Source organism: Phalangium opilio, unplaced genomic scaffold (assembly GCF_054372755.1).
Source record: "Phalangium opilio isolate 3A_F unplaced genomic scaffold, DU_Popi_V2 ptg000390l_1, whole genome shotgun sequence".
NCBI classification, from domain to species: domain Eukaryota; kingdom Metazoa; phylum Arthropoda; class Arachnida; order Opiliones; family Phalangiidae; genus Phalangium; species Phalangium opilio.
In genome coordinates this window covers 5,921,128-5,938,457 of record NW_028324234.1, presented here as the reverse complement: position 1 = coordinate 5,938,457, position 17,330 = coordinate 5,921,128, and the positions used below count along the sequence as shown (strand labels likewise).

Below are 17,330 nucleotides of genomic sequence, written 5' to 3'. Positions count from 1 at the left end.
AAAATCGAGGTAAATTTTTTATTATTGTTCAATCGAGATGAAATCACTTTTAATGAGTGTTTTATAGGGAATTAAGCTGAATTCGGTCAAACATTTCTCCAGAAAAAAATGCATTCAAAAGTGTACCGAAAAAATCGCATGTTTTTTTTCTTCAAGATACAAAATCCGTGACAACGATTTCTTATTTAAAATTGAATTTTAACAGTTTGTTGAATGAATATCGTTACATTTGCTTGAATTAACGCAAAAATTACAAAAATAATGGTTTCAGTGGTTATATTTGAAAACAGTGAACAAATACTCAAAATGTTTTTCTTAGGCCGAGTTACGTCGATTTTGAAAATGTTATTAAAAATCGAGGTACATTTTTATTTATTGTTCAATCGAGATAAAATCACTTTCAATGAGTGTTTTATAGCGAATTAAGCTGAATTCGGTCAAAAATTTCTCCAGAAAAAAATGCATTCAAAAGTGTACCGAAAAAATCGCATGTTTTTTTTCTTCAAGATACAAAATCCGTGACAACGATTTCTTATTTAAAATTGAATTTTAACAGTTTGTTGAATGAATATCGTTACATTTGCTTGAATTAAAGCAAAAAGTATAAAAATAATGGTTTCAGTGGTTATTTTTGAAAATAGTGAAGAAATACTCAAAATATGCTTCTTTGGCCGTGAAACGTCGATTTTGAAAATGTTATTAAAAATCGAGGTAAATTTTTAATTATTGTTCAATCGAGATGAAATCACTTTCAATGAGTGTTTTATAGGGAATTAAGCTGAATTCGGTCAAAAATTTCTCCAGAAAAAAATGCATTCAAAAAAGTACCGAAAAAATCGCAGGTTTTTCTTCATCAAGACACAAAATCCGTGAATACGATTTCTTACTGAAAATTGAATTTTAACAGTTTTTTGAATGAATATCGTTACATTGCTTGAATAAAAGCAAAAAGTATAAAAATAATGGTTTCAGTGAACATATTTGAAAATAGTGAAGAAATACTCAAAGTATGCTTCTTTGGCCGTGAAACGTCGATTTTGAAAATGTTATTAAAAATCGAGGTAAATTTTTAATTATTGTTCATTCAAGATGAAATCACTTTCAAAGAGTGTTTTATAGGGAATTAAGCTGAATTCGGTCAAACATTTCTCCAAAAAAAAAATGCATTCAAAAGTGTACCGAAAAAATCGCATGTTTTTTTTCTTCAAGATACCATATCCGTGACAACGATTTCTTATTGAAAATTGAATTTTAACAGTTTTTTGAATGAATATCGTTACATTGCTTGAATTAAAGCAAAAGGTATAAAAATAATGGATTCAGTGGTTATATTTGAAAATAGTGAAGAAATACTCAAAATATGCTTCTTTGGCCGTGAAACGTCGATTTTGAAAATGTTATTAAAAATCGAGGTATATTTTTATTTATTGTTCAATCGAGATGAAATCACTTTTAATGAGTGTTTTATAGGGAATTAAGCTGAATTCGGTCAAAAATTTCTCCTGAAAAAAATGCATTCAAAAAAGTACCGAAAAAATCGCATGTTTTTCTTCTTCAAGATACCATATTCGTGACAACGATTTCTTATTGAAAATTGAATTTTAACAGTTTTTTGAATGAATATCGTTACATTTGCTTGAATTAACGCAAAAATTACAAAAATAAAGGTTTCAGTGGTTATATTTGAAAACAGTGAACAAATACTCAAAATGTTTTTCTTAGGCCGAGCTACGTCGATTTTGAAAATGTTATTAAAAATCGAGGTACATTTTTATTTATTGTTCAATCGAGATGAAATCACTTTCAATGAGTGTTTTATAGGGAATTAAGCTGAATTCGGTCAAAAATTTCTCCAGAAAAAAATGCATTCAAAAAAGTACCGAAAAAATCGCATGTTTTTCTTCTTCAAGATACAAAATCCGTGACAACGATTTCTTATTGAAAAATAGAATTTTAACAGTTTTTTGAATGAATATCGTTACATTTGCTTGAATTAAAGCAAAAAGTATAAAAATAATGGTTTCAGTGAATATATTTGTAAATAGTGAAGAAATACTCAAAATATGCTTCGTTGGCGGTGAAACGTCGATTTTTAAAATGTTATTAAAAATCGAGGTACATTTTTAATTATTGTTCAATCGAGATGAAATCACTTTTAATGAGTGTTTTATAGGGAATTAAGCTGAATTCGGTCAAACATTTCTCCAGAAAAAAATGCATTTAAAAGTGTACCGAAAAAATCGCATGTTTTTTTTCTTCAAGATACAAAATCCGTGACAACGATTTCTTATTTAAAATTGAATTTTAACAGTTTGTTGATTGAATATCGTTACATTTGCTTGAATTAACGCAAAAATTACAAAAATAATGGTTTCAGTGGTTATATTTGAAAACAATGAACAAATACTCAAAATGTTTTTCTTAGGCCGAGTTACGTCGATTTTGAAAATGTTATTAAAAATCGAGGTACATTTTTATTTATTGTTCAATCGAGATGAAATCACTTTTATTGAGTGTTTTATAGGGAATTAAGCTGAATTCGGTCAAAAATTTCTTCAGAAAAAAATGCATTCAAAAGTGTACCGAAAAAATCGCATGTTTTTTTTCTTCAAGATACAAAATCCGTGACAACGATTTCTTATTTAAAATTGAATTTTAACAGTTTGTTGAATGAATATCGTTACATTTGCTTGAATTAAAGCAAAAAGTATAAAAATAATGGTTTCAGTGGTTATTTTTGAAAATAGTGAAGAAATACTCAAAATATGCTTCTTTGGCCGTGAAACGTCGATTTTGAAAATGTTATTAAAAATCGAGGTATATTTTTATTTATTGTTCAATCGAGATGAAATCACTTTTAATGAGTGTTTTATAGGGAATTAAGCTGAATTCGGTCAAAAATTTCTCCTGAAAAAAATGCATTCAAAAAAGTACCGAAAAAATCGCATGTTTTTCTTCTTCAAGATACCATATCCGTGACAACGATTTCTTATTGAAAATTGAATTTTAACAGTTTTTTGAATGAAAATCGTTACATTTGCTTGAATTAACGCAAAAATTACAAAAATAAAGGTTTCAGTGGTTATATTTGAAAACAGTGAACAAATACTCAAAATGTTTTTCTTAGGCCGAGTTACGTCGATTTTGAAAATGTTATTAAAAATCGAGGTACATTTTTATTTATTGTTCAATCGAGATGAAATCACTTTCAATGAGTGTTTTATAGGGAATTAAGCTGAATTCGGTCAAAAATTTCTCCAGAAAAAAATGCATTCAAAAAAGTACCGAAAAAATCGCATGTTTTTCTTCTTCAAGATACAAAATCCGTGACAACGATTTCTTATTGAAAAATAGAATTTTAACAGTTTTTTGAATGAATATCGTTACATTTGCTTGAATTAAAGCAAAAAGTATAAAAATAATGCTTTCAGTGAACATATTTGAAAATAGTGAAGAAATACTCAAAGTAAGCTTCTTTGGCCGTGAAACGTCGATTTTGAAAATGTTATTAAAAATCGAGGTAAATTTTTAATTATTTTTCAATCGAGATGAAATCACTTTCAATGAGTGTTTTATAGGGAATTAAGCTGAATTCGGTCAAACATTTCTCCAGAAAAAAATGCATTCAAAAGTGTACCGAAAAAATCGCATGTTTTTTTTCTTCAAGATACAAAATCCGTGACAACGATTTCTTATTTAAAATTGAATTTTAACAGTTTGTTGAATGAATATCGTTACATTTGCTTGAATTAACGCAAAAATTACAAAAATAATGGTTTCAGTGGTTATATTTGAAAACAGTGAACAAATACTCAAAATGTTTTCCTTAGGTTGAGTTACGTCGATTTTGAAAATGTTATTAAAAATCGAGGTACATTTTTATTTATTGTTCAATCGAGATGAAATCACTTTCAATGAGTGTTTTATAGGGAATTAAGCTGAATTCGGTCAAAAATTTCTCCAGAAAAAAATTCATTCAAAAAAGTACCGAAAAAATCGCAGGTTTTTCTTCTTCAAGACACAAAATCCGTGAATACGATTTCTTACTGAAAATTGAATTTTAACAGTTTTTTGAATGAATATCGTTACATTTGCTTGAATTAAAGCAAAAAGTATAAAAATAATGGTTTCAATGAATATATTTGAAAATAGTGAAGAAATACTCAAAGTAAGCTTCTTTGGCCGTGAAACGTCGATTTTGAAAATGTTATTAAAAATCGAGGTAAATTTTTTATTATTGTTCAATCGAGATGAAATCACTTTTAATGAGTGTTTTATAGGGAATTAAGCTGAATTCGGTCAAACATTTCTCCAGAAAAAAATGCATTCAAAAGTGTACCGAAAAAATCGCATGTTTTTTTTCTTCAAGATACAAAATCCGTGACAACGATTTCTTATTTAAAATTGAATTTTAACAGTTTGTTGAATGAATATCGTTACATTTGCTTGAATTAACGCAAAAATTACAAAAATAATGGTTTCAGTGGTTATATTTCAAAACAGTGAACAAATACTCAAAATGTTTTTCTTAGGCCGAGTTACGTCGATTTTGAAAATGTTATTAAAAATCGAGGTACATTTTTATTTATTGTTCAATCGAGATAAAATCACTTTCAATGAGTGTTTTATAGCGAATTAAGCTGAATTCGGTCAAAAATTTCTCCAGAAAAAAATGCATTCAAAAAAGTACCGAAAAAATCGCATGTTTTTCTTCTTCAAGATACAAAATCCGTGACAACGATTTCTTATTGAAAAATTGAATTGTAACAGTTTTTTGAATGAATATCGTTACATTTGCTTGAATTAAAGCAAAAAGTATAAAAATAATGGTTTCAGTGAATATATTTGTAAATAGTGAACAAATACTCAAAATGTTTTTCTTAGGCCGAGTTACGTCGATTTTGAAAATGTTATTAAAAATCGAGGTACATTTTTATTTATTGTTCAATCGAGATGAAATCACTTTCAATGAGTGTTTTATAGGGAATTAAGCTGAATTCGGTCAAAAATTTCTCCAGAAAAAAATGCATTCAAAAAAGTACCGAAAAAATCGCAGGTTTTTCTTCTTCAAGACACAAAATCCGTGAATACGATTTCTTACTGAAAATTGAATTTTAACAGTTTTTTGAATGAATATCGTTACATTGCTTGAATAAAAGCAAAAAGTATAAAAATAATGGTTTCAGTGAACATATTTGAAAATAGTGAAGAAATACTCAAAGTATGCTTCTTTGGCCGTGAAACGTCGATTTTGAAAATGTTATTAAAAATCGAGGTAAATTTTTAATTATTGTTCATTCAAGATGAAATCACTTTCAAAGAGTGTTTTATAGGGAATTAAGCTGAATTCGGTCAAACATTTCTCCAAAAAAAAATGCATTCAAAAGTGTACCGAAAAAATCGCATGTTTTTTTTCTTCAAGATACCATATCCGTGACAACGATTTCTTATTGAAAATTGAATTTTAACAGTTTTTTGAATGAATATCGTTACATTGCTTGAATTAAAGCAAAAGGTATAAAAATAATGGATTCAGTGGTTATATTTGAAAATAGTGAAGAAATACTCAAAATATGCTTCTTTGGCCGTGAAACGTCGATTTTGAAAATGTTATTAAAAATCGAGGTATATTTTTATTTATTGTTCAATCGAGATGAAATCACTTTTAATGAGTGTTTTATAGGGAATTAAGCTGAATTCGGTCAAAAATTTCTCCTGAAAAAAATGCATTCAAAAAAGTACCGAAAAAATCGCAGGTTTTTCTTCTTCAAGACACAAAATCCGTGAATACGATTTCTTACTGAAAATTGAATTTTAACAGTTTTTTGAATGAATATCGTTACATTTGCTTGAATTAACGCAAAAATTACAAAAATAAAGGTTTCAGTGAACATATTTGAAAATAGTGAAGAAATACTCAAAGTATGCTTCTTTGGCCGTGAAACGTCGATTTTGAAAATGTTATTAAAAATCGAGGTAAATTTTTATTTATTGTTCATTCAAGATGAAATCACTTTCAATGAGTGTTTTATAGGGAATTAAGCTGAATTCGGTCAAAAATTTCTCCAGAAAAAAATGCATTCAAAAAAGTACCGAAAAAATCGCATGTTTTTCTTCTTCAAGATACAAAATCCGTGACAACGATTTCTTATTGAAAATTGAATTTTAACAGTTTTTTGAATGAATATCGTTACATTTGCTTGAATTAAAGCAAAAAGTATAAAAATAATGGTTTCAGTGAATATATTTGTAAATAGTGAAGAAATACTCAAAATATGCTTCTTTGGCCGTGAAACGTCGATTTTGAAAATGTTATTAAAAATCGAGGTATATTTTTAATTATTGTTCAATCGAGATGAAATCACTTTTAATGAGTGTTTTATAGGGAATTAAGCTGAATTCGGTCAAACATTTCTCCTGAAAAAAATGCATTCAAAAAAGTACCGAAAAAATCGCATGTTTTTTTTCTTCAAGATACAAAATCCGTGACAACGATTTCTTATTTAAAATTGAATTTTAACAGTTTGTTGATTGAATATCGTTACATTTGCTTGAATTAACGCAAAAATTACAAAAATAATGGTTTCAGTGGTTATATTTGAAAACAATGAACAAATACTCAAAATGTTTTTCTTAGGCCGAGTTACGTCGATTTTGAAAATGTTATTAAAAATCGAGGTACATTTTTATTTATTGTTCAATCGAGATGAAATCACTTTTATTGAGTGTTTTATAGGGAATTAAGCTGAATTCGGTCAAAAATTTCTCCAGAAAAAAATGCATTCAAAAGTGTACCGAAAAAATCGCATGTTTTTTTTCTTCAAGATACAAAATCCGTGACAACGATTTCTTATTTAAAATTGAATTTTAACAGTTTGTTGAATGAATATCGTTACATTTGCTTGAATTAAAGCAAAAAGTATAAAAATAATGGTTTCAGTGGTTATTTTTGAAAATAGTGAAGAAATACTCAAAATATGCTTCTTTGGCCATGAAACGTCGATTTTGAAAATGTTATTAAAAATCGAGGTACATTTTTATTTATTGTTCAATCGAGATGAAATCACTTTTAATGAGTGTTTTATAGGGAATTAAGCTGAATTCGGTCAAAAATTTCTCCAGAAAAAAATTCATTCAAAAAAGTACCGAAAAAATCGCAGGTTTTTCTTCTTCAAGACACAAAATCCGTGAATACGATTTCTTACTGAAAATTGAATTTTAACAGTTTTTTGAATGAATATCGTTACATTGCTTGAATTAAAGCAAAAAGTATAAAAATAATGGTTTTCAGTGAACATATTTGAAAATAGTGAAGAAATACTCAAAGTATGCTTCTTTGGCCGTGAAACGTCGATTTTGAAAATGTTATTAAAAATCGAGGTAAATTTTTAATTATTGTTCAATCAAGATGAAATCACTTTCAAAGAGTGTTTTATAGGGAATTAAGCTGAATTCGGTCAAACATTTCTCCAAAAAAAAAATGCATTCAAAAGTGTACCGAAAAAATCGCATGTTTTTTTTCTTCAAGATACAATATCCGTGACAACGATTTCTTATTGAAAAATTGAATTTTAACAGTTTTTTGAATGAATATCGTTACATTTGCTTGAATTAAAGCAAAAAGTATAAAAATAATGGTTTCAGTGGTTATATTTGTAAATAGTGAAGAAATACTCAAAATATGCTTCGTTGGCGGTGAAACGTCGATTTTTAAAATGTTATTAAAAATCGAGGTACATTTTTATTTATTGTTCAATCGAGATAAAATCACTTTCAATGAGTGTTTTATAGCGAATTAAGCTGAATTCGGTCAAAAATTTCTCCAGAAAAAAATGCATTCAAAAAAGTACCGAAAAAATCGCATGTTTTTCTTCTTCAAGATACAAAATCCGTGACAACGATTTCTTATTGAAAAATTGAATTGTAACAGTTTTTTGAATGAATATCGTTACATTTGCTTGAATTAAAGCAAAAAGTATAAAAATAATGGTTTCAGTGAATATATTTGTAAATAGTGAACAAATACTCAAAATGTTTTTCTTAGGCCGAGTTACGTCGATTTTGAAAATGTTATTAAAAATCGAGGTACATTTTTATTTATTGTTCAATCGAGATGAAATCTCTTTTATTGAGTGTTTTATAGGGAATTAAGCTGAGTTCGGTCAAAAATTTCTCCAGAAAAAAAAGCATTCAAAAAAGTACCGAAAAAATCGCATGTTTTTTTTCTTCAAGATACAAAATCCGTGACAACGATTTCTTATTTAAAATTGAATTTTAACAGTTTGTTGAATGAATATCGTTACATTTGCTTGAATTAAAGCAAAAAGTATAAAAATAATGGTTTCAGTGGTTATTTTAGAAAATAGTGAAGAAATACTCAAAGTATGCTTCTTTGGCCGTGAAACGTCGATTTTGAAAATGTTATTAAAAATCGAGGTAAATTTTTAATTATTGTTCAATCGAGATGAAATCACTTTCAATGAGTGTTTTATAGGGAATTAAGCTGAATTCGGTCAAAAATTTCTCCAGAAAAAAATGCATTCAAAAAAGTACCGAAAAAATCGCAGGTTTTTCTTCTTCAAGACACAAAATCCGTGAATACGATTTCTTACTGAAAATTGAATTTTAACAGTTTTTTGAATGAATATCGTTACATTGCTTGAATAAAAGCAAAAAGTATAAAAATAATGGTTTCAGTGAACATATTTGAAAATAGTGAAGAAATACTCAAAGTATGCTTCTTTGGCCGTGAAACGTCGATTTTGAAAATGTTATTAAAAATCGAGGTAAATTTTTAATTATTGTTCATTCAAGATGAAATCACTTTCAAAGAGTGTTTTATAGGGAATTAAGCTGAATTCGGTCAAACATTTCTCCAAAAAAAAAATGCATTCAAAAGTGTACCGAAAAAATCGCATGTTTTTTTTCTTCAAGATACCATATCCGTGACAACGATTTCTTATTGAAAATTGAATTTTAACAGTTTTTTGAATGAATATCGTTACATTGCTTGAATTAAAGCAAAAGGTATAAAAATAATGGATTCAGTGGTTATATTTGAAAATAGTGAAGAAATACTCAAAATATGCTTCTTTGGCCGTGAAACGTCGATTTTGAAAATGTTATTAAAAATCGAGGTATATTTTTATTTATTGTTCAATCGAGATGAAATCACTTTTAATGAGTGTTTTATAGGGAATTAAGCTGAATTCGGTCAAAAATTTCTCCTGAAAAAAATGCATTCAAAAAAGTACCGAAAAAATCGCATGTTTTTCTTCTTCAAGATACCATATCCGTGACAACGATTTCTTATTGAAAATTGAATTTTAACAGTTTTTTGAATGAATATCGTTACATTTGCTTGAATTAACGCAAAAATTACAAAAATAAAGGTTTCAGTGGTTATATTTGAAAACAGTGAACAAATACTCAAAATGTTTTTCTTAGGCCGAGCTACGTCGATTTTGAAAATGTTATTAAAAATCGAGGTACATTTTTATTTATTGTTCAATCGAGATGAAATCACTTTCAATGAGTGTTTTATAGGGAATTAAGCTGAATTCGGTCAAAAATTTCTCCAGAAAAAAATGCATTCAAAAAAGTACCGAAAAAATCGCATGTTTTTCTTCTTCAAGATACAAAATCCGTGACAACGATTTCTTATTGAAAAATAGAATTTTAACAGTTTTTTGAATGAATATCGTTACATTTGCTTGAATTAAAGCAAAAAGTATAAAAATAATGGTTTCAGTGAATATATTTGTAAATAGTGAAGAAATACTCAAAATATGCTTCGTTGGCGGTGAAACGTCGATTTTTAAAATGTTATTAAAAATCGAGGTACATTTTTAATTATTGTTCAATCGAGATGAAATCACTTTTAATGAGTGTTTTATAGGGAATTAAGCTGAATTCGGTCAAACATTTCTCCAGAAAAAAATGCATTTAAAAGTGTACCGAAAAAATCGCATGTTTTTTTTCTTCAAGATACAAAATCCGTGACAACGATTTCTTATTTAAAATTGAATTTTAACAGTTTGTTGATTGAATATCGTTACATTTGCTTGAATTAACGCAAAAATTACAAAAATAATGGTTTCAGTGGTTATATTTGAAAACAATGAACAAATACTCAAAATGTTTTTCTTAGGCCGAGTTACGTCGATTTTGAAAATGTTATTAAAAATCGAGGTACATTTTTATTTATTGTTCAATCGAGATGAAATCACTTTTATTGAGTGTTTTATAGGGAATTAAGCTGAATTCGGTCAAAAATTTCTCCAGAAAAAAATGCATTCAAAAGTGTACCGAAAAAATCGCATGTTTTTTTTCTTCAAGATACAAAATCCGTGACAACGATTTCTTATTTAAAATTGAATTTTAACAGTTTGTTGAATGAATATCGTTACATTTGCTTGAATTAAAGCAAAAAGTATAAAAATAATGGTTTCAGTGGTTATTTTTGAAAATAGTGAAGAAATACTCAAAATATGCTTCTTTGGCCGTGAAACGTCGATTTTGAAAATGTTATTAAAAATCGAGGTACATTTTTATTTATTGTTCAATCGAGATGAAATCACTTTTAATGAGTGTTTTATAGGGAATTAAGCTGAATTCGGTCAAAAATTTCTCCAGAAAAAAATTCATTCAAAAAAGTACCGAAAAAATCGCAGGTTTTTCTTCTTCAAGACACAAAATCCGTGAATACGATTTCTTACTGAAAATTGAATTTTAACAGTTTTTTGAATGAATATCGTTACATTGCTTGAATTAAAGCAAAAAGTATAAAAATAATGGTTTTCAGTGAACATATTTGAAAATAGTGAAGAAATACTCAAAGTATGCTTCTTTGGCCGTGAAACGTCGATTTTGAAAATGTTATTAAAAATCGAGGTAAATTTTTAATTATTGTTCAATCAAGATGAAATCACTTTCAAAGAGTGTTTTATAGGGAATTAAGCTGAATTCGGTCAAACATTTCTCCAAAAAAAAAAATGCATTCAAAAGTGTACCGAAAAAATCGCATGTTTTTTTTCTTCAAGATACAATATCCGTGACAACGATTTCTTATTGAAAAATTGAATTTTAACAGTTTTTTGAATGAATATCGTTACATTTGCTTGAATTAAAGCAAAAAGTATAAAAATAATGGTTTCAGTGGTTATATTTGTAAATAGTGAAGAAATACTCAAAATATGCTTCGTTGGCGGTGAAACGTCGATTTTTAAAATGTTATTAAAAATCGAGGTACATTTTTAATTATTGTTCAATCGAGATGAAATCACTTTTAATGAGTGTTTTATAGGGAATTAAGCTGAATTCGGTCAAACATTTCTCCAGAAAAAAATGCATTTAAAAGTGTACCGAAAAAATCGCATGTTTTTTTTCTTCAAGATACAAAATCCGTGACAACGATTTCTTATTTAAAATTGAATTTAACAGTTTGTTGAATGAATATCGTTACATTTGCTTGAATTAACGCAAAAATTACAAAAATAATGGTTTCAGTGGTTATATTTGAAAACAGTGAACAAATACTCAAAATGTTTTTCTTAGGCCGAGTTACGTCGATTTTGAAAATGTTATTAAAAATCGAGGTACATTTTTATTTATTGTTCAATCGAGATGAAATCACTTTTATTGAGTGTTTTATAGGGAATTAAGCTGAATTCGGTCAAAAATTTCTCCAGAAAAAAATGCATTCAAAAGTGTACCGAAAAAATCGCATGTTTTTTTTCTTCAAGATACAAAATCCGTGAATACGATTTCTTACTGAAAATTGAATTTTAACAGTTTTTTGAATGAATATCGTTACATTGCTTGAATAAAAGCAAAAAGTATAAAAATAATGGTTTCAGTGAACATATTTGAAAATAGTGAAGAAATACTCAAAGTATGCTTCTTTGGCCGTGAAACGTCGATTTTGAAAATGTTATTAAAAATCGAGGTACATTTTTATTTATTGTTCAATCGAGATGAAATCACTTTTATTGAGTGTTTTATAGGGAATTAAGCTGAATTCGGTCAAAAATTTCTCCAGAAAAAAATGCATTCAAAAGTGTACCGAAAAAATCGCATGTTTTTTTCTTCAAGATACAAAATCCGTGACAACGATTTCTTATTTAAAATTGAATTTTAACAGTTTGTTGAATGAATATCGTTACATTTGCTTGAATTAAAGCAAAAAGTATAAAAATAATGGTTTCAGTGGTTATTTTTGAAAATAGTGAAGAAATACTCAAAATATGCTTCTTTGGCCGTGAAACGTCGATTTTGAAAATGTTATTAAAAATCGAGGTACATTTTTATTTATTGTTCAATCGAGATGAAATCACTTTTAATGAGTGTTTTATAGGGAATTAAGCTGAATTCGGTCAAAAATTTCTCCAGAAAAAAATTCATTCAAAAAAGTACCGAAAAAATCGCAGGTTTTTCTTCTTCAAGACACAAAATCCGTGAATACGATTTCTTACTGAAAATTGAATTTTAACAGTTTTTTGAATGAATATCGTTACATTGCTTGAATTAAAGCAAAAAGTATAAAAATAATGGTTTCAGTGAACATATTTGAAAATAGTGAAGAAATACTCAAAGTATGCTTCTTTGGCCGTGAAACGTCGATTTTGAAAATGTTATTAAAAATCGAGGTAAATTTTTAATTATTGTTCAATCAAGATGAAATCACTTTCAAAGAGTGTTTTATAGGGAATTAAGCTGAATTCGGTCAAACATTTCTCCAAAAAAAAAATGCATTCAAAAGTGTACCGAAAAAATCGCATGTTTTTTTTCTTCAAGATACAATATCCGTGACAACGATTTCTTATTGAAAAATTTAATTTTAACAGTTTTTTGATTGAATATCGTTACATTTGCTTGAATTAAAGCAAAAAGTATAAAAATAATGGTTTCAGTGAACATATTTGAAAATAGTGAAGAAATACTCAAAGTTAGCTTTTTTGGCCGTGAAACGTCGATTTTGAAAATGTTATTAAAAATCGAGGTAAATTTTTAATTATTGTTCAATCGAGATGAAATCACTTTCAATGAGTGTTTTATAGGGAATTAAGCTGAATTCGGTCAAACATTTCTCCAGAAAAAAATGCATTCAAAAGTGTACCGAAAAAATCGCATGTTTTTTTTCTTCAAGATACAAAATCCGTGACAACGATTTCTTATTGAAAAATTGAATTTTAACAGTTTTTTGATTGAATATCGTTACATTTGCTTGAATTAAAGCAAAAAAAATAAAAATAATGGTTTCAGTGAACATATTTGAAAATAGTGAAGAAATACTCAAAGTAAGCTTTTTTGGCCGTGAAACGTCGATTTTGAAAATGTTATTAAAAATCGAGGTAAATTTTTAATTATTGTTCAATCGAGATGAAATCACTTTCAATGAGTGTTTTATAGGGAATTAAGCTGAATTCGGTCAAACATTTCTCCAGAAAAAAATGCATTCAAAAGTGTACCGAAAAAATCGCATGTTTTTTTTCTTCAAGATACAAAATCCGTGACAACGATTTCTTATTTAAAATTGAATTTTAACAGTTTGTTGAATGAATATCGTTACATTTGCTTGAATTAACGCAAAAATTACAAAAATAATGGTTTCAGTGGTTATATTTGAAAACAGTGAACAAATACTCAAAATGTTTTCCTTAGGTTGAGTTACGTCGATTTTGAAAATGTTATTAAAAATCGAGGTACATTTTTATTTATTGTTCAATCGAGATGAACGACAACGATTTCTTATTGAAAAATTGAATTTTAACAGTTTTTTGAATGAATATCGTTACATTTGCTTGAATTAGGTATTGTGGAAAAACTTTGGCTTTCTACGTTACGTTTGAGATCCCACAACGCCGCTCCCGGGTGGGCTCGAACCACTAAATTATTTGTTAACTGCTGAACGCGCTAACCATTGCGCCACGGAAGCTCAGAAATTAAATGGTTGTCACGTATTGTGGAAAAGTTTTGACTTTTTACGCTACATCTGGGACCCCACAACACCTCTCCCGGGTGGGCTCGAACCTTCAACCTTTCGATTAACAGCTGAACGCGCTAATCATTGCGCCACGGAAGCCCAAAAATTAAATGGTCGTCAGGTATAGTGGAAAAACTTTGGCTTTCCACGTTACGTTTGAGATCCCACAACACCGCGCCCGGGTGGGCTCGAACCACCAACCTATTGGTTAACAGCCGAACGCCCTAACCATTGCGCCACGGAAGCCCAAAAATTAAATGATCGTCAGGTATTGTGGAAAAACTTTGGCTTTCTACGTTACATTTGAGATCCCACAACGCCGCTCCCGGGTGGGCTCGAACCACTAACCTATTAGTTAACAGCCGAACGCGCTAACCATTGAGCCACGGAAGCTCAGAAATTAAATGGTTGTCACGTATTGTGGAAAAACTTTGACTTTTTACGTAACATCTGAGACCTCATAGCACCGCTCCCGGGTGTGCTTGAACCACCAACCTTTCTGTTAACAGCCGAACGCGCTAACGATTGCGCCACGGAAGCCCAAAATTTAAATGGTCGTCCGGTATTGTGGAAAAACCTTGACTTTTTACGTCACATCTGAGACGTCAAAACACCGCTCCCGGATGGGCTCGAACCACCAACCTATTGGTTTACAGCCGAACGCGCTAAGCATTGAGCCACGGAAGCTCAGAAATTAAATGGTTGTCACGTATTGTGGAAAAGTTTTGACTTTTTACGCTACATCTGAGACCCCACAACACCTCTCCCGGGTGGGCTCGAACCTTCAACCTTTCGATTAACAGCTGAACGCGCTAGTCATTGCGGCACGGAAGCCCAAAAATTAAATGTTCGTCAGGTATTGTGGAAAAACTCTGACATTTTACGTTACATCTGAGACCTCAATACACCGCTCCCGGATGGGCTCGAACCACCAACTTATTGGTTAAAAGCCGAACGCGCTAACCATTGCGCCACGGAAGCCCAAAAATTAAATGGTCGTCAGGTGTTGTGGAAAAAACCTTGGCTTTTTACGTCACATCTGAGACGTCACAACACCTATTCCGGTTGGGCTCGAACCACCAACCTTTCGGTTAACAGCCGAAGGCACTAACCATTGCGCCAAGGAAGCCCAAAAATGTAAAGGTCGTCAGGTATTGTGGCAAAACTTTGGCTTTCTACGTTACATTTGAGATCCCACACCACCGCTCCCGGGTGGGCTCGAACCACCAACCTATTGGTTAACAGCCGAACGCGCTAACCATTGAGCCACGGAAGCTCAGAAATTAATGGTTGTCACGTATTGTGGATAAGTTATGACTTATTACGTTACATCTGAGACCCTACAACACCTCTCTCGGTTGGGCTCGAACCACCAACCTTTCGGTTAACAGCCGAACGCGCTAACCATTGCGCCAAGGAAGCCCAAAAAATAAATGGTCGTCAGGTATTGTGGAAAAACTTTGGCTTTCTACGTTACATTTGAGATCCCACAACACCGCTCCCGGGTGGGCTCGAACCACCAACCTATTGGCTAACAGCCGAACGCGCTAAGCATTGAGCCACGGAAGCTCAGAAATTAAATGGTTGTTACGTATTGTGGAAAAGTTTTGACATTTTACGCTACATCTGAGACCCCACAAAACCTCTCCCGGGTGGGCTCGAAACACCAACCTTTCGATTAACAGCTGAACGCGCTAATTATTGCGCCACGGAAGCCCAAAAATTAAATGTTCGTCAGGTATTGTGGAAAAACTCTGACATTTTACGTTACATTCGAGACGTCACAACACCGCTCCCGGGTGTGCTCGAACCACCAACCTTTCTGTTAACAGCCAAACGCGCTAACCATTGCGCCAAGGAAGCCCAAATATTAAATATTCGTCAGGTATTGTGGAAAAACTCTGACATTTTACGTCACATCTGAGAACTCACAACACCGCTCCCGGGTGGGCCCGAACCACCAACCTATTGGTTAACAGCCGAACACGCTAAACATTGAGCCACGGAAGCTCAGAAATTAAATCGTTGTCATGTATTGTGGAAAAGTTTTGACTTTTTACGCTACATCTGAGACCCCACAACACCTCTCCCGGGTGGGCTCGAACCACCAACCTTTCGATTAACAGAAGAACGCGCTAACCATTGCGCCACGGAAGCTCAAAAATTAAATGGTCGTCAGGTATTGTGGAAAAACTTTGACTTTTTACGTCACATCTGAGACCTCACAACACCGCTCCCGGATGGGCTCGAACTACCAAACTATTGGTTAACAGCCGAACGCGCTAACCATTGAGCCACGGAAGCTCAGAAATTAAATGGTCGTCAGGTATTGTGGAAAAACTTTGGCTTTCTACGTTACATTTGAGATCCCACAACACCGCTCCCGGGTGGGCTCGAACCACCAACCTATTGGCTAACAGCCGAACGCGCTAAACATTGAGCCACGGAAGCTCAGAAATTAAATCGTTGTCACGTATTGTGGAAAAGTTTTGACTTTTTACGCTACATCTGAGACCCCACAACACCTCTCCCGGGTGGGCTCGAACCACCAACCTTTCGATTAACAGCTGAACGCGCTAACCATTGCGCCCCGGAAGCCCAAAAATTAAATGGTCGTCAGGTATTGTGGAAAAACTTTGGCTTTCTACGTTACATTTGAGATCCCACAACACCGCTCCCGGGTGGGCTCGAACCACCAACCTATTGGCTAACAGCCGAACGCGCTAACCATTGAGCCACGAAAGCTCAGAAATTAAATGGTTGTCACGTATTGTGGAAAAGTTTTGACTTTTTACGCTACATCTGAGACCCCACAACACCTCTCTCGGGTGGGCTCGAACCACCAACCTTTCGATTAACAGCTGAACGCGCTAATTATTGCGCCACGGAAGCCCAAAAATTAAATGGTCGTCAGGTATTCTGGAAAAACTTTGGCTTTCTACGTTACATTCGTGATCCCACAACACCGCTCCCGGGTGGACTTGAACCACCAACCTTTCGGTTACCAGCCGAACGCGCTAACCATTGCGCCACGGAAGCCCAAAAATTAAATGGTCGTCAGGTATTGTGGAAAAACTTTGGCTTTCTACGTTACATGTGAGATCCCACAACACCGCTCCCGGGTGGCCTCGAACCACCAACCTATTGGTTAACAGCCGAACGCGCTAACCATTGAGCCACGGAAGCCCAAAAATTAAATGGTCGTCAGGTATTGTGGAAAAACCTTGACTTTTTACGTAACATCTGAGACGTCACAACACCGCTCCCGGATGGGCTTGAACCACCAACCTTTCGGTTAACAGCTGAACGCGCTAACCATTGCGCCCCGGAAGCCCAAAAATTAAAT

The 17,330-nt window shown here is 31.7% G+C and overlaps 1 non-coding gene across 1 annotated transcript; it reads right to left on the bottom strand.

Moving 5' to 3' along the window:
* Nucleotides 1–16,950: 16,950 nt before the first annotated feature.
* TRNAT-GGU (transfer RNA threonine (anticodon GGU)) lies at nt 16,951–17,023 on the bottom strand. The gene has a single exon. It is a non-coding gene; the product is annotated as a tRNA-Thr (tRNA).
* Nucleotides 17,024–17,330: the final 307 nt, after the last annotated feature.